This window comes from Festucalex cinctus, chromosome 1 (assembly GCF_051991245.1).
Source record: "Festucalex cinctus isolate MCC-2025b chromosome 1, RoL_Fcin_1.0, whole genome shotgun sequence".
In the NCBI taxonomy this organism is placed as follows: domain Eukaryota; kingdom Metazoa; phylum Chordata; class Actinopteri; order Syngnathiformes; family Syngnathidae; genus Festucalex; species Festucalex cinctus.
The window spans coordinates 33,113,152-33,131,445 of record NC_135411.1 but is presented as its reverse complement, the minus strand read 5'-3'; the positions used below and the strand labels follow the sequence as shown (position 1 = coordinate 33,131,445).

Sequence of the window (18,294 nt, the reverse complement as noted above, 5' to 3'; positions counted from 1 at the left end):
ATACTGACAATTGACAATTTTGAATACTGTATCCGGGCATTATTGTGTATGTATTTCTGATATTTCCCCAATGCAACGCGATGCAAGTGCTTGGGGTGAAAACAAATGGCAGATTGTCTTACTTTTGCCTGTGACTATTACACAACCAAGGCATATTGTTAGAGCAGCCAAATGACATTTCATCACATTTTTGACCGCCATTTTGACTTGTGACGTTAGCTCGGAAGCAGGCAAACGCGGGCCACCTAAATTATGGTCCTCCTTCACAAGTTGCTAGTTATGGTTGCTAGCAACGCTAACAACTTTTGGTATGGTAGGCCTATGTGTTTTTAGTGAGTAATTTGAACTCGGTGATGTTCTAAAAGCTATTAAAAAATGTCATAGTTATATGGTATAATTAGTCGTAAAATGTGAGGTTTGTGGCAACCGAATGATCGTCGTTTAAGGAAAAAGAAAACGACTAAAACTTGCTAATGGCATGGATGGTTGTAATTTTAAAATAGAACTAAAACGTTGGAATGCTAATTTTATTCGCGTAATTTAATTCTTCCCATAAACGTAAAAACTTGCTGTTTTGTTTCCCGTTTTAAGATTTCCTGATGCACTTTACTTGCCGTCCACATGTGGGTGTCCAAGCACCAGTTTCCTCCATCCTACCGTCGTCCTGCAGCCACTAATGCTGAAAAGAGAAGAAACATTCTGCAAGTAGTAAGTAACGTACATGTTACGTAGTAAAATGGTGATTTTAAGCCATGACTGTTCAGGAAGATAGTCAAGTAAGCGCCATGGACATTTTGGGGAATAGAATCAGTTCATGGCTATGAAGGCAGCAACTCCTTAAAATACTTGGATACTAAAACACTGATACCACGTAACCAGCCTAACATATGCTTACAGTTTGTTTGTTACAGTTATATTTAAGTAAAATGTATGCCGTAATCAACAAAAGTTGGTGTTTTGAACAAGGATTAAAATAACACATTTTCATCACAATTGCAAGGCCCAGTGTTACCAATACCAAGTGTCAGCACTTATCGACAAGTAATCAAATGTAAGTATTGACTGGGGAAAAAAAAAAAAGTGTATGGGTGGTGCATCCCTATTCTCATATATATATATATATATATATATATATATATATATATATATATATATATATATATATATATATATATATATATATATACACACATACATACAATTTTTAGGTTGCAGTTAGGCTTAGGCTACTTCAGTGTTCTACTTAGTTCTTTAATCTTTGGAATGTTTTATAAATCAACCCCTGTCTGCTCTTACAATGTTATTTCTTTTTTTGTTTATTATACTCATTTTAAGTCCTTAATGGAAAATTCAACATTGAATGATTAATAATCAATATTATTGGTAGAACTAGAGGCCCCTGAAATCAGATTTTGATTTGGATCTCATGGAGGCCCTGCACAGACATGTTAAAAAATAAATACAAATCTCGAACAAAAAATATCTCCTTTAATATATTCAATGTATTGGGTGGCGGCACGGTAGTCGAGTGGTTAGCACGTCCGCTTCCCAGTTCTGAGGTCTCCGGTTCGAGTCCAGGCTCGGACCTTCCTGGGTGGAGTTTGCATGTTCTCCCCGTGCCCGCGTGGGTCTTCTCCGGGTACTCCGGTCTCCTCCCACATTCCAAAGACATGCATGGCAGGTTAATTGGGCGCTCCGAATTGTCCCTAGGTGTGCGTGTGAGTGTGGATGGTTGTTCGTCTCTGTGTGCCCTGCGGTTGGTTGGCAACCAGTCCAGGGTGTCCCCCCGCCTACTGCCCAGAGCCAGCTAAGATAGGCGCCAGCAGCCCCCGCGACCCTTGTGAGGAATAAGCGGTCAAGAAAATGGATGGATGGATGGATGGATGGATGTATTGGTTTCTGTCTTTGGCATCTTGTTTGTTACTCCATCACGTACTCTGCATTTTTTCGGGCCATCACACACGGCCTCTCCACAAGAACGCCGCTGATGTAAATGCGACGTTTCCGAGATGAGCTGTTTTCCGAGGCGTGACGCCGTCAGATACTCGTGCTCAGAGACTCTTCAAGAGCTCTACAAAGGTCGCCTGACTGATAATAAGAGGCTTTCGATGGGCCTCAGCATCCCGGCATGAGGTGCTAGGCAAAGGCAAAGCTAAGTATGTGTGCGTGTGGGGGTGTGTGTGTTTATGGTACGCATTGACAAGCAGACGTGACTTGGCTGCTCAATGCTAAACCTGATGGATGTGTTAAGACACGCTGTGTTTGTCAACATCACAAGTGAACTTGTTTAGTCTTATTATACTAATCTTACTGTATGTGTGGAATTCTGGGAAAATGTATTACGTAATTAGGACCTGGTGACCAGGCGGCATTGTTTTTAATGTTGTGTCCGCTGATGAATGAATCTTTTTTTTTTTTGAGGGCCTTCTAACATTTTTAAAACACTTAAACTTATTAAAGTACACTTTTTCAAGTGGTCCTTTGTGCCTGTTCTCACTCTCGTCTGTCAAGAAATGGAAGAAGACTATCTGGATAACGGAAGTGAAGGACTCACTTCACTATGGAAGTGAAAAGATTATTGCTCTACAGTTCCAGAATTAAAAGGCAAAAGCATGCTTCTTTAAAGCTGTTATTGTCACTCAGCTGTATTTGACTGTAAAAGTGAGCCTAAGAGTTACAAATTGGATACTTGACTCAATTCACTGCCACTGACAAATATACTTGCCAAATATGTTTTTCAACGAGTAGGCGTGGAAGAGGATGATGCCAAGCTTGCGTCAACCATTGTCATGACTGTTGATGGTGCTGTTGCATTTCTTTGGATTGGAGATCAGCACATTTGCGTAGAAGGTAAAGATGAGGTGATTAATCTCTTTTGGCAGGTTGATTACGGGGGGAGAGAAATGCCAACATGTTTAGACACATCACACGGCAACAGAGTACGTTTATCTATGATGTGTGTTGCGGCAGGTCGTAGAAAATATGTAACAATCATGTGAAAAGACGACAGTTCATGCAGTGAATGGCGAATGCCATGTAAGAAAAAAAAGCCAGTTGTTTTAAAACTGTAATTTAGTTTCTTTGTTGTACATATTTCTAATTAAAACTAATTATTTTCATAATATATATTATTTTTTTCATACTTGCAATGCATTGTGGTCTATATCAACCCTGTTGAGTGAACATTGATGTTCACTACTTTTCAGAGTGCATTGTAGGTAATTTTGAGTGCCCTAAATTTTTGTTCCCTGGACATTCGGACACCACTATAAAATGGCATGACCCCTCAGTAGGGCACTATATCGGGAGTAGGGTGCATATTCGGACACAGTCTATGAGTTAATTATGCTGCACATCTTCCAATAGAGCTCAGTGCTGCTTGGCATATTGTGGCACAATGTGGTGCTACACTCAAAGCTCACTACTATAAGTTTGGACTTGCTTGTATACTGTAAGAACACATATAACATGATTGTTTAAAAATCTATGATCTGTTGGGCAAAGCTATTATTTTCTTTTCTGAGTCAGACGATTATAAGAGAGGATTAAGAGATGACATCACAAACGAAGGAAGTGCCTGCATTGTCTTTGTTTATTCAGCAAGGAACGAAAGCAGACGCTTGCGAACCGAGCAAACGCCACCAATTGGACATGCCTCCCACACCTGAATCCAAAGTCAATTATGCGGCGCCCTCGCCTCCCGCCGCGTTCCGCACCTCGCTTCTGCAGCGACGAGATTCAAAGCTGGAGCTAATCCGAGCCGACTGGAGGTCACGGTCACCCGGAGAGCCGGGTAATTGTGAACGGCCCGAACTGGCGAGGACCCCGAGTTTACTGTCAGTCATCCGTCGGCTCGCATCTTCATCCTCGGTCGCGTCAATCCATTTGCGGAGCACCTTAAACATCGTCGAGATGAAAATATACAAAGAGCCACAAAATATCTGCAATAACTTGAAGGAAATAAAGTGACTTCTGTAGTCATGGCGATTCAGTGGCACTGAAGTCCCTCAGTGTATGGAAGTTAATGTTCGCAAAATCAGATTTTGACTTTGTGTTTATGATGTTATTATTTGTTGTGATATTTTTCATATTAAAAGACATGCCAAAATAAATGGTGGTATTTTTGGGACCGTTATATCGGATTAATGACATTTCACTTCATTTCAATGGGAAAAATATATTTCATATACAAGTAGATTGAGTTATGAACTTAGTCAGGGAACAATTTGTTACGTTCTGAGGTTGGATCCCAAAAGCGCAGACACAAATAAGATTTTAACTCTTTATTCGCATATCATCGAGAGGTGTAGAACAAACTTAGACGAGAAACGAGAATGCATCGAGAATTAGGAGACGCCAAGACCCCTTGGGCTGTGGAGATGTACCGAGGGACAGAGGTAATAATCGGACAAACACACACTTCGCGGTTTGGCTTAGACAGTGAATTGATCGGATTGGCTGTGGCTAGACATGTGGGTAACAGGACTGACATGGAATTATCTGATTGGCTGTTGACCAGAAAAAGAGATTAAAGATTCTTGACATCACATAGCTCAAAACCAGTTGAAACTAGATGTCAATTACATCAGTTCAAAACAACAGTTCAAACAGACACTTGACCTCACGGTCATGACCCAAACCTAACCCTGGCGTGACCCAGTCATGACACAATTAAACCTGCAAGGCAAGGTACAAACGTACCGTACAGTATATCAAAATACTAAAGCGTAAGTAGTACTGCAGATTATTTTGATATCATTTCAGTCTGATCTCACGTTGCTCCTTGTAATCTTAAAATCAATCAAAAGGATCCAAATTGAAATGTAGTGCACCTAAAAGTTAAACGAAAATTGTATGTTTGTTTTTTTTAAATTAAATAGCTAGCACTCAAAGAGGAAATGTAAACACATTCAACTTTAAAGTTACCGTAAATACAATTGAACTGTTCTTAGACTGTGATTCTTCAACGTACCACTAGAAGGAGTCTGCCGATCCCATTTTAAGAATGGCTGATCTCAAATGATGGTTGTCGAAGTCCTCACGTTGATGTTCACAAACGAAGTGTGCGAAAATAATTAATCCAAGTAATAACCATGTGGTGAAACATGCCAGCTTTTAAGGGCATGAAATGGGAGGCAACTGTTGAAGATTTTTGTTTGTTTGTTTGTTTACCATTAAACTGGCACAATTTATTCTTATCGTGCGTTATTAGCTTGACAAATGTGCCACCGCTGCTTTGTTTGCTGGAGCACAAATAAGCCACGTGGGAGACAGACAACATTTCTTTTTTTGTGCTCACATTTCATACACGCCGTGTGTATGTGTGTAAGTGAAACTGCTCAACAGGGAGACTTAAAGGAGGTATAATACATTTTTGTCACAATTTCCAAGAGTTCCCAGGTGTCTTAATAATTCGTCAGTGGCATGCTGTTGTTAAAATACAACAAGGATCAGACAATTACAGACATTTTGCAGCCTATTTCTTGCCAGTGTACACCTGTTTGACTTTAAAGACAGATCTGTCTTGTGCAGTGATGCCGCCCCACATGGTGCTTGAGCCAATGGTGAGCCAGGCTTCTATTTGATTGGTGACCACTGGGCTGGGTCTTGAATGTGGACAACAAGCGAGCACATTTTTGTGGAGCACACCCACCTATTCACTAAGGATATTGCTCTAATCAAACACGCCCACAAAACTGACAGCTTGGAGCAAATTTGCACCTGATTTACCACACATGGCAATGGATTTGCTCCAAGAACATGGTTGTTATAGTAACAGTTGCGAGAAAGATGACATTATCAGAAAGCAGGTTGGACCGAGAATGAGCGTTTAGAGCGCCATTAAGCTGTACAGCGCAGAGAGGACGACAATGACGTCATTCATTCATAAAGTACAAATTATTGGTGCAATTGTTTTTTAAAGTAATGTGTGGGCCGACAGTATGCATCTGGCACGTAAAAATGATCGTAAAATGCCTCCCCGCCATTGCCGATTAGTCCGGGTTACGTTATGTGTCCTAAACTAACACAGAAACACCCCCCCCCCCCCCCCCCTTTCTCTCCTCTCTGCCTGATCATCCGCGCATGTTGTGCGGCAAATGGCATGCACTGCTGTCATGATTGCGGAGATCGAGGTGCGTCAGGTTAATACATGCTTTTCAAAAACGTTATTTGCGTCACGCAAACGCGGTGTGGCTATTTGTGCTGGCGTTAGTGAATTAGACGCTGCATATCAATGAGTCTCATTTGCATTGGGGTGGGCATATTTTGTGTCAATGTATGCAACTTACCTAATTTACATAAACGCAAATAACACCGGCGCACAGTGGCGCATTCTGTTTGGCCGCACGCTTAGTGACGGATTTCCCCATCTGCGCGTGTTTAGTGAATTAGGCGCTCGCAGATTGTTCCATTTTTGCCGGTTAGCGCGGTGCAAAGGCGACGCAAACCTTTTGTGAATAGGCCCCTTAGTTCATAGTGAAGGAGTTGGATAATCAAAGTTTGTATTGGCTCCAAATGTTGATGAAAGGTGACTATTGATGGGATAAAAAGCTCGCGCCGATCACCATGTGCCCACATAGCCTGAAGTAGGGGGTCCAAAATGGTCATTTTATCCCATAGCCATATTTGGAGCCCTCCTGTACCCACACCAAAGGCCTGAGTGACTTCAAACTCTCTAAATACATAGTAAGAGTTCCCATATGATGAAAAATCAGTTGAAACCCCACCAACACAAAACATTTACAAGTTGTGGACCCCCAAAATGTATAGTGTCATTAGAACATGCAACTTTTAAAGTCAAATCTCTACAACTAGCACACCTATGCTAGTTGTAAGTGCAATTTCTGATAGACAGTGTCAGAATACATAGCCATAGCAATTCACAGGTCTGTACCTACCTTAAAATAAAAGATAGGGGCCTCCAAATATGGTCCAAAATTTGGTGTGTGATTCCCAAATCCCAAAAGTTTGTCACTCAAACCTTGAAAGGCCATAACTCGACAACTGTTTGAGCGAGAAGGCTAAAACTTCGTAGTCTTTCATTTGATGTATTAATGGAACAAAAATCAGGTAAATTGAAGACGTGTCACTGCAGGTTCTGGGGATTTGTGTGAAATGACACGGAATGACCCGACTGTAAAAACCATATAGTGAGTGAGAATGCAAACAATGAACCGTGATACATCGATCGCTGTCAAACACGTTTTTCTCATGGGCGAAGCAACAGCTGTGCAACTTCAGCCGGCATGAGAGCATTTCAAGCCATCGCCAGCGATATGACATGAAATTAACGAAGAGCAGATGTTCTCATCAGTAGGTTTGCTGATCTCCGGTGCAAGACCTTCGTTCACGGATACCGTTCAAGGTCATCACGCTAATCATCCGCCTCATTAGACCACCACAAAAAAAACTCCCACCAACTCCTCCCACACATTCGTTTACCTACAGGCCGACTTCTTGCAACTTCCTGGTTGCTTGTTCTAAAGTAGACTTGAATGTGTCTTGTACATGGCAGCTTTATTTTTATAGCACATTTTATATGCAAGGCAACTTTGATTAAAAGAGCATACAGTTGTGCTTGAAAGTCTGTTTATTGGAGAGTCTGTCACGGATTAATGCCATTTGCATTCATTTCAATGGGGAAATATGATTTCCAATGCAAGTGTTCTGAGTTTTCAGTGAACAAATGAATCTCCTATCTCAAAGCCCCAACTGTCACAAAAGCACTAGTATTTGGCGCCAATATTTCAAATCCTGAGGCGAGGTCAAGGCGGATGGACGTGAGAACTGGAGCAATGTAGCCTGAGGATGCACATTTGCGCGCAAGAAAAAGGAAAAGAATAATCAGAGCGAGTGCAGATAAACATCATCCGCTTCCCCGAGGGAAGCCTGCAGACAAAGACGGATCGGTCTTATCATACTAAACGGCAAACACGCGTGACAGCTTGATTTAAGAAGTCCTAGATAATTAACACCTCGGCGGCCACGGTGGGCCGACAGTAGAGGACGAATCCCTCACCGAATTGTGATGCCGGCCGGCCGGCTGACTGCACCGCCACGGCAAGAAAAGCACACAAAGACCTTTTTTTACCGCATTGTTTTCATTTCAAGGCTGTGTTTCAATGCCTTTACTTTGTTATGCTATTGCCATCCACACTCGATAGTTCTTTTTGTCTCTGTCCAATTGCAGCGTGTGCTTCATAGATAAATATTTCATTTTTAAAAAATGAGGTAACTTATTACTGACAGCTTTAGCGTTACAAATGCAAATCTATCTTTTCACAGCCATTGTGTACAGTTCTGTCATCCAGCTCGCTTCAAATCAATTTTCCTCATTAAAATGAATTGGAAAGCCATTCATCTTTTCCAGCAAAAAATAAAAAAAAAAAACACCAAAATGATTTTATAAGGAGTAATCACTGTCCACCAAGACACAACAACAATAATATTGGATGAGTGCCTTTTAAGTGGCACGGCCACTTGGCTGGTTGGTTTACGTGAGTCGCTGGGCATGAGTTGTGGCCTACATCAGTTCCTTGTGAGCGCTCTCATTTTGTTTTTGTGTTTGATTGTTTTCCCCGTTTAATAAACAGCTACATGTGCAGCTATGATACTGGCTCTCCTTGCCCACATGTGAGGGCATTACAGTAACTTTGTTGTTCCATTTATTGTATTTTTCTTTTCTTTTTTTTTACCACCGAACTTGAATGTCGTATCTAAGCTTGCTCATGACTCAAATTTTGCAAAACAATGCCAAAAACGACCCACCAATGCATCTTAAGTCGAGCAACTCGTAAGTTGGGGTAGGCCTACTGGTAATTCAAGCCAGGTCACTGGTGGATTACTTTCTACCGTCCACTAATACAGCACAAAGAAAGTCAAGATGTTGTTGCTCTGGTTTAAAAAAAATAAAAAATAATAATAATAATAATAAGAAGAAGTAATTTTGGATGGAAACAGAAAGTAAGTTAACAAAAAGGAAGTAAGGACAAAGGGCACTCAGTAAGGCAAGAAGGAATAGGAAACAGGCGCAGATGATGGATGAATGGTTAGAACAACTCACATTAGAGGTTCTGGGCTCGAATCCCTGCTCAGGAAGCAAGAAATAAAGTCACGAGGAAGACGGGAAGGACAGGAATTCAGGTAACTCATAGGGCAAGAAAGGAATAAGGAAGAAAGTAAATTAGAAGTGAAAAAGGTTAAGAAAAAATAGCTGTCCTAGTAAATTACATTGTTACCATTGTGTTAATGTATATTTTTGACTGAGGCAAATAGAATATTTCGATCACATTAAAAAAAAAATGTTTTGAAATCAAAAATATAATTTTAGACAAATGAGTAAATGGAAGTGTAACTATGACGGTGTACTAGGGCCACGTATATATATATATATATATATATATATATATATATATATTAGGGGTGTTAAAAAAATCGATTCGGCGATATATCGCGATACTACATCGCGCGATTCTCGAATCGATTCAATAAAAAAAAATCTATTTTTTATTTATTTATTTATTTTTTTTAAGAGAGCTCAGAATTGTTCATTCGGTAGTCTTACCGATTCAACGTCTTATCATCATTGCCGTTTTTTTTTTTTTTTTTGTGTGAATCGATTTTTAAACTTCCATTTTTAATGGAAAAATATTCAACAAAACGTCTGACTTCGGGTTAGGATTCACACCTTGAGCATGGAAGAATGTTATATGAACGGAACATTAAGCCTTAATATTTTATTTCAATGCTGTTCAAACATGAAACAAATTACAACCTCTATAAGACTGAAATTTCAGATAAATAAATAATACATTTTCATATAAATCTTACACTCTACAAGCTTACTGATTAGATTTTCTAAATTTGAATGAAAAAAAATCGCAACAATCGACTTATAAATTCGTATCGGGATTAATCGGTATCGAATCGAATCGTGACCTGTGAATCGTGATACGAATCGAATCGTCAGGTACTAGGCAATTCACACCCCTAATATATATATGTATTTGTATTTTTTAGAGAGTGGAGGCAACAATATTTAGAGAAAAAAATCGCAAGTAACAAATTTGCACATTATAAAGCGGCAAATTTGCGAGAAAAAAAATGTCAATTTGAGAGTTTAGAAAGTGGCAAATTTGCGACTTTCTGAAGTGGCAAATTTGTGAGTTTATAAAGTGGCAGATTTGCGAGGGAAAAAAAATCCAGAAACTTACAAGAAATACACGAAGCGTACTTTCGAGACAATACTTTGCAGCGGGGTTTTCAAATCACCATATGATGTTAAACATTCATTCTTCGAAGCGTTGGGTACGGCGAGCGACAAAGACGCCTCGTTTTGCGAAGGTCCACCTCCTGAGGATCAAGCGTTTAAATTACGGTAATTTGCTCAAATGTATATTTACTTCTACATTTATGTTTCCAGAATTATTATTTACACATTCATACATTTTGTTTTTTTGTACAAATCTATGTTGATGTGTCGAATCTGCTGCTCTCCGTCATTCACTTGCATTTACCTAAAGTATGCTAGCTTCTGATTAGTTAGTGCTGGTCAGCTGATAGGGGATCAGGAAGTGTCACTATAGCTGCCGTGTATGATGAGTAACTTAAGTATTTAAATGTAATTAAGTAATTAAATGAATCCATCTCCATCCTGCCTTTTCATTTTTAAAAACATTAACCACCAACAAATCCTCAAATGATTAATTATAGCTACGCTACGTGTATTTCTCGTAAGTTTGTTTTTTTTTTCTCTCATATCTGCCACGTTAAGAGTTTAGAAAGTCTCAAATTTGCCACTTTAGAAAGTCGCAGATTTGCAAGTTTCTAAAGTGGCAAATTTGCGAGTTATTTCTCTGAATATTTATACGTGGCCCTAATACGTCGTTGTATGGTATAAAACAAGTTAGTTGGTCCAAAGAATCTTTTTTTCCAGTGTGCAGAGGCTCGTTAGAACCATGTCATGATAAGAAGGAATGAAATATTTTCATTGTTTCTTTGTCAAGGCGTTTTTTTTTTTGTTTTTGTTTTTTAACTTAACTTTTCAGCAAACATCTTCGTGTTCTGTACAAATGCATGAATGAAACATCTCCACTTGCTTCTGTTGGGAAGTTCCTTCATCACAGGCTGATGAGCCGAGAAGATAATGCCGACGAGAAAGAAAAGAAAGGAAGAAGCAAGCAGACTTTAGCTGAGCTCAGGCTTCTGGTTGCCGTGATGAATTGGCGGCGACTTATTACGGCGCGGTGATATAATCTCAGAAATCCCGCACACCCCCTCCATAAATCGCCGGTTGCGTCCTTGTTTTAAATTTATTACATGCTACAAAAACTTTTAGTGCTGCCTCGGACACTCGCTGATGTTTATTCAGGGGCAGGCCATCATTTACAAGTTTGCACATTGTTTGCTTGATGTGCCGCTAATTGGATTCCGGGTGGCGCGGGCCTCCGCGGAGGTCCGGGTAAGCGCCAATTATTACATTTGTGGCTCCTTCACGCTGACCCTCCAGCAGAAACATCACTTGTGTGATTACACTTCATCTTCACCGGAGCTCGGTCACTGCACAGCTCGTCTCCTCGCAATAACATCTTGCTGTTTGCCGGTCCGTGGTAATAACGGGCTCTTGGAGGACCTTTGACACCCGAGGAATGTGCGGATAATCACGACTACTAACATGAAAGGAAACACAAAGAAAGGGAGACTTTCAGCCGTGAAAAACTTTTGATTCAAGAGTCTTCAGTCGCATACGTCTGTTGATGTTGGTGGGTTGATTTGGTGTCAGCTTCTCTTAGTTCCGGATTATTGCAGATTTTCATGAGGCAAGTTCAAAAGAACAGAATTTGGATGAACACATTTTGGTGAGATCAGATAGGAAGGTAATTTGTCTGCAATGACATGTCCGTTTTTATTTATTGTGTATCGCAGCTTTCTGATGTGAACATCTGCTCTTTGCGATTAAAATCTGCAAAATCGTGAGCATATTATAAAAAAAATACTGATACTTTTAGTCCCCCTTAAAGCATTTAAACCTCTCAAAATACACTTCATAAAATTAACTTTTAAAGTATTCCTCATTACCTGATATAAGTCTTTTGCTGTCCAAGTGAGAGTATAACTTTGCACAGCTCTCCAAATATGAAGCATAGCACTCATACCATTGTAAATTTAAACACCAGAATCTTCAACCAAACAATATTTCTTCTAACAGAAGTCTACCATCTTAGATGGTAGCATATAATTGGAAATGCCATACACAGGCTAACAGAAAATAGCATAAATATTGTGATAATTGAAACGCTTCATTTAGACATCAGCAGTGCTTTGCCAGCAAACTGATGTTTATGTACAGCACTTTGTATACAGCAACGCCTGTTCTTAAAGCGCTTTATAAATAAAGTTGAGTTGAGTTGAGCATCATGTGGAATATGGTGGTCAGGGAGCAAATTTCGAAGTGAGTTGAGGAGTTTCATTTTGACAAAAAAAAAAAAAAAAGTGCTCTACTGTCATCTTGTGGGGGTTTACTGTTGAAAATCTTAATGCCAACATATAATGTGAACGCCATATACGGGTAACTTGAAATTAGCATCATTGTTACGTAATTGTAAATCATTAAAGGAATGCTACGTTAACACGCACGGAGCAGCAAAACATACAAATGGGATGTAACAATATTGACAGGCATGTTTTCTCTCTCTGTGAAACATGAATATCACTCAAGTGGTTCGTTTTTTTTTCATCTGGCTCTTCTTCTTTTATCGCACTGCATGCCTTCCATTACAGTTCAGTGCTGCTCTGGCATGTTGTGGCACTAGCTGGTACTACATGAAAGGTGCATAACTTGAAATTCGGACTTGCCTGTAGACTGTAGAAACCCGTTAAAACACTTTAAAAAAAAATAAAAAAATCCGCTTTACAGCAGGCGAGCAAAAAGTTGAACCGTGATGTTGCAGTGGTTCACTGTACCATACTCATTAAATTGAGAACAAACCGATAAATCCAACACTGTAATGTTATTTTAACTTGTCAAAATCTGCATTAAGATAAGTGGTGTGGTCTCCTTTTGCATAGCTGCTCCCTCCCTTCTAGGTTGAATTGTTTTGCAAGCAGGCTAGCGAGAGAAAGGATCGCAGCATAATTTTTCACCTCTTTTCAAATCCGACAGCTTTTATTAGCCTCGCACTGCACAAGAGTGGGGAAGAGAAGGCGAGGAAGGGCTTTCGAGAAGAAGTCCATTACTGACTCTGCGTATCATTTCCTATCTCCAATAACGGCCTCTTTCTCCTGTGTCCTAATTTGCCGTGTTGGGGGGGATTGCTTGTTTTCTCGGCGTAATAGACCATGCGGACGAGTAATGGCCGCATTGCTGCATAGTTGCATTCTTTCTCATCTCATTATTCTTTGCTGCCACGTGCCAGGCCACGTCCGCGCTTCACGCTGGTCAAATGGCTGCCGCCGCCGCTTCCTCCTGGCGGGAGTCAGGGATGAATGCCTCATCTCCGGGGAGACGGAATCTAGACCAAAGCCCTCCTCTGCGCCGACCTCCTCGTTAAATTGGCACATTAAATCTCTCATTTGTGCAGCGTTACATGAATATTCATCTGATTTGCTTTAGTTTGACCTCGTCAAACCTCTCGCAGGCCTCTTGTGGAGCGCAGTCCACCTTTCAACTCGCAAAGCAACACCGGAGTGACCAGTAGGGGCTGCTTTCCAGTTCTAAGTAGTCCCCATTGGCTGTGAAGTTTGGAGATACCAAAGCGAAGACACTCACTTCTTCTCAGTTTGCATGGGTGTGAACTTTGATACAGTTTGATTCACTTGAAGTGGGAATGCTGAACACGCTGAAGACTTGGACCAAAACCATCACTCCAATGGCTGGTTCATGTTTCCTTCGTGTTTTCTCCATCAAGACCAGATTGTGCACCATAACTCACAAGTTGGCCAGTGACATGGTGCCGTTTCCATGGCGACAATGTTGCAAAGCAACACGCTCAACGCTCGTTCCGGCCCTGGAAGCACGCCGGCGCAGTCGCTGTGACCTTGCCGCTCTGACTAAATGACACCAATTGGCCCTAAGTGAGATTTGCCAGGGTAATATTTGGCCAAACGGGCTGAAATGATGCGACTCTCCACACTTCATTGATGCGGCGCATTCCCATGCTGCTACTGCTGCTTGTTAGCCGAGCCCGGAGGAAGCGCCTTACTCATGGGAACAACATGTTTGGTGCTACCTTGCTGGTTGACGTCTTCCTAATGGATCTTGTTCTCGCCATCCATGCGGCAGGGAAAGTGCAGTAATCCGATGTTCCCGCATAAATCACACCAACTCTACTCAACTCTCAGCTAAATGAATCATTTATCAGCTCTGCTTTACTCGCCGCTGTGTGTCTCCCTGTGCTCACAATTAGGGTTTCAAGCCTAAGGTAGGGTGTTAAGACAGGTTTAAGGTTTCTAAGTAAGGTTTCAAGGATGTTAGGGTTTCAAATGAGGGTTTGAAGTCACGGTTGGGTTTTCTGTTGTGATTACAAACCAGAGTTATGGTTTCTAAGTCGAGTTTCAAGTTAAATTCATGGTTTCAAAGTAGGGTTTCAAACCAGAGCTATTTAGGGTTTGAAGATTTCAAAATAGGTTTTAAGTTAATTTTAGGGTGAAATGAGTGTCAAGTCAGGTTTCAGATTTCATCATGGGATTAGGGTTATAATCCAGGGTTAGGGTTTCAAATTAGGGCTTCAAGACAAAGTAGGATTTAATTACAAAGTAAAGGATCTTAAGCAAAGTTTGGGGTTCTTACATTAGGGTTTCAAAATCGCTTAAATATTTGAAAGTAGATAGGATTATAGTTTTTAGGGGTGTGAATTGCCTAGTACCTGACGATTCGATTCGTATCACGATTCACAGGTCACGATTCGATTCGATACCGATTAATCCCGATACGAATGGTCACGATTCGATACCGATTAATCCCGATACGAATTTATAAGTCGATTGTTGCGATTTTTTTTCATTCATATTTAGAAAATACTAATCAGTAAGCTTGTAGAGTGTAAGATTTATATGAAAATGTATTATTTATTTATCTGAAATTTCAGTCTTATAGAGGTTGTAATCTGTTTCATGTTTGAACAGCATTAAAATAAAAATATTAAGGCTTAATGTGCCGTTCATATAACATTCTTCCATGCCCAAGGTGTGAATCCTAAAAAAAAAAAAAAAAAAAAAAAAATAAAATAAAATAAAATAAAATAAAATAAAATAAAAAAAAAATCGATTCTGCCGATTATTGAATCGATTCGAGAATCGCGCGATGTAGTATCGCGATATATCGCCGAATCGATTTTTTTTAACACCCCTAATAGTTTTAGTTTAATAGTTTTAAATTAGGGCTTCAAAACAGGGTTTCAAAGTAGGGTCTAATTTCAGAGTTAGAATATGATGTTGGGTTTATGAAAGTAGGGTTTCAAGACATATTTTAGTGTTTCAAGAGAAAATGGAGGTTCAAATTAGCATTGGAAGTTTGGGTTAGGGTTTCAAATGAGTTTCAATGAAGTGCTAGGGTTTAAAATTGGGATTTCCAGCTAAGGTTATGGTTTCAAAATACAGTTTAAAGTCAGGGTTAGGGTTTTTAATTAGGGGTCCAAACAATATTTAGCGTTTCAAACAAGGATTCGGGTTTCAAGTCAAGAATATGGTTTCAAAGTAGGAAATCAGGATTTCAAAATTGGGTTAGGGTCCAAGCCAAGGATTTTTAAGTATGGTTTTTAGTTATGGGTTCCAAGTCTGGGTCCGGATAGATACTGTAATTGCACAGTTTTCTCCTGTATGGTCACACTGTGATTTATTCGTTCTCAGGTTGCCTGGCTGAGAAAATGTGACAGGAACTAAATGAGCACATCACATGGCGTGTCGCTTTCACAACCATTGTGCAAATGTAAAACGTGTCACCGTGCCAAACTCACTTTCGCTTTCGTCTTCTGTGCTCAGGCGGATCGGCCCCCGGCCGGAATAAAGACGTGACCGACTCCTTCCAAGACATCACCGGGTAACCTGGGAGCCCCGTGCCCTCGTCGTTCTGCTTCAAAACGACGCCCTACGCTGGCCGAGAGATGAATGCAGCCTCGCCATTGGCCGCGTCCCGTGGTACCGGTTGCTAGGCGGCCAGCAAAGCTTTTCAAAAGGTGATTTTCATACTGGTGACAAGTGTAGCGCTTAAATTAGAGACCCGTCGCATGAAACTTTAATAGCTTGTAACCATCACACGCGGCAGAATTGGGTCACTTTGCCACCAAATGGTGGCGGATCGAAAACACGGCTTCCCATTGCTAATATTCGTGACAGCTGATGGGAAGCCGATTCAAAATATGATCAAAACAGCAGCAAAGAAGGAACGCCTAATGATGGTGTACAGCAGTGCTTCTCAAACTTTTTACATCAAGTGCCACCTCTAAAAATACAGTACATGGCTCAATTAAGTCCCAGCATAATGACCAACATTCAAATACAGTTGCATTGTAGGATCAAGTGTTCATGCACAATGTGAACAACTCAAATACTACTTCATAGTTAACTAAAATACTAACTTAAATGTAATGAAATACTCCCCAAAGGTATGTTAAATATTCCTAGATGTACTCAAATACTTATTGGATGTTGTGAACATTCTGAAATGTGAATAATAGGAAAATAAACACTGATTCAAAGGGTATTGACCTGGCTTGCATCACAGGAAAAATAAAATTGCATCATGGTAAGACATAGTTTCATAAAAATGCCGCAAGATGCTCAATTTCCGTGTGTTGCCCTTGAAATTCTACAGATACAACTTGTGCATAAATGATTCAAACTACTCTTTAAAGCCATTATCTCAGATATAATACCATTTATTTTGCTTTGTGCTATTGTGTGAAGGCAAAATGGCTGCCTCATCTTGGCATTTTAACTCGCAGATCCCTCTGGTGTATTGCAACAACATAATGAGGCTCCCTCCAGTGGCATTAACGGTAAAGACAGCTTGAGTGAAAAGATGGACAATTTGTGAACAAAACAAAAGAGGAATTTTCTAGAAATCATTATATACATTTGCGTTAGTTTTCATGGAAAATGGGAGAAACATCCATTCTATCCAAAAATGGAATAAGCATCTTTAGAAATCATGCAAGTCATGAAACTTAAGACATTTTGGCATTTTTCCCTGGAAACAATAAGAAGTGTTTGAATGATTTAAAAACTACCAATAATTTAAATGCTCATGTCAGTACAATGAATTGCTTTTCAAAAGGAAATTGAGTTGGTTTTGCGTCTTTAACGTTATTTTTTAAGTCATCTGAAAATGGAGCATATATTAAAACTCATTCACTGCCAGTCATTATAGAAAATTTTTACATTTCCAATACTCACGTGATATTACATTCAATAATTATATATAAACCGAATCTACCAAATATTCTCCCTACTTTTTGCCTCATCCCGTTCTTTTATAATTGACAGCAGAAAAATGTAGGTTTGCCAAAATACAGCCATTTCTCCCATGGACTCTGAAACTGTGTTTATTTCCTATAAAATGGGGCAATGATGTCATCTACCGGTGGTTGGGCATCAGTAAAGTTGTTTCCAAGTTTGATATTTACAGTGGAGCATGCTCAGATTCGCCCCCATTTAGCACCGCTCTAAAAAAATACAATTGACAAGTATACTTGTCAAAGGCAGTGAATGATTAAACATTGATGGCAGTCAATGGTTGGACTCCATTTGCCGAAAATTAACCTCCACACCAGTTGAAAACGAGTGGTGAGGACAAGGTTAGTGTTTCAAATGAGGGTTTAAGACTACTAGGTCAAGTGCAGTTACACGTTTCCCGTCAATAAAACCAATGAACGTCTGAAATGCAATAGTTTGCCGATTCCTCCTAACACAAACTAAGCGAGCAACCGAAATGTTTTGCGAGGAGCTCATCGCATCCGACTGCAATGGCTTATCGTTTATTACGACGCTCGCTTGCGGCGGCTGAGCGAGTACAACGACGGCGCGATCAATAGCCAATCAGGTACATTTGCTTCTCCTCCACTTGCTGATTGCCTCCTTTTAATGTTCTCGCACTGCAGTGCCGACACAACGCTGCGCTCATTTGGCGGCTTTGTTGTCCACACGTGCGCACCGGAACATTTTGACCGCAGTTTTCCACTTGAACACGCCACCAAAAACCTTTGGAGTTCAGACGGTTGTCCCACGTGGCATCGCGGGAGATCAATTCAGCAAGGATTTACTCTGTTTTGCTTTTTCTTTGGCTTTTGCATGACAAAG

General features: G+C 40.3%; 1 long non-coding RNA gene across 1 annotated transcript; it reads left to right on the top strand.

The window, feature by feature from the left end:
* Window positions 1-155: 155 nt before the first annotated feature.
* On the top strand, window positions 156-16,370 carry LOC144024735 (uncharacterized). The gene is made up of 3 exons (XR_013284821.1): window positions 156-308; window positions 592-708; window positions 15,979-16,370. It is a non-coding gene; the product is annotated as an uncharacterized LOC144024735 (long non-coding RNA).
* The last annotated feature ends 1,924 nt before the right edge of the window (window positions 16,371-18,294 follow it).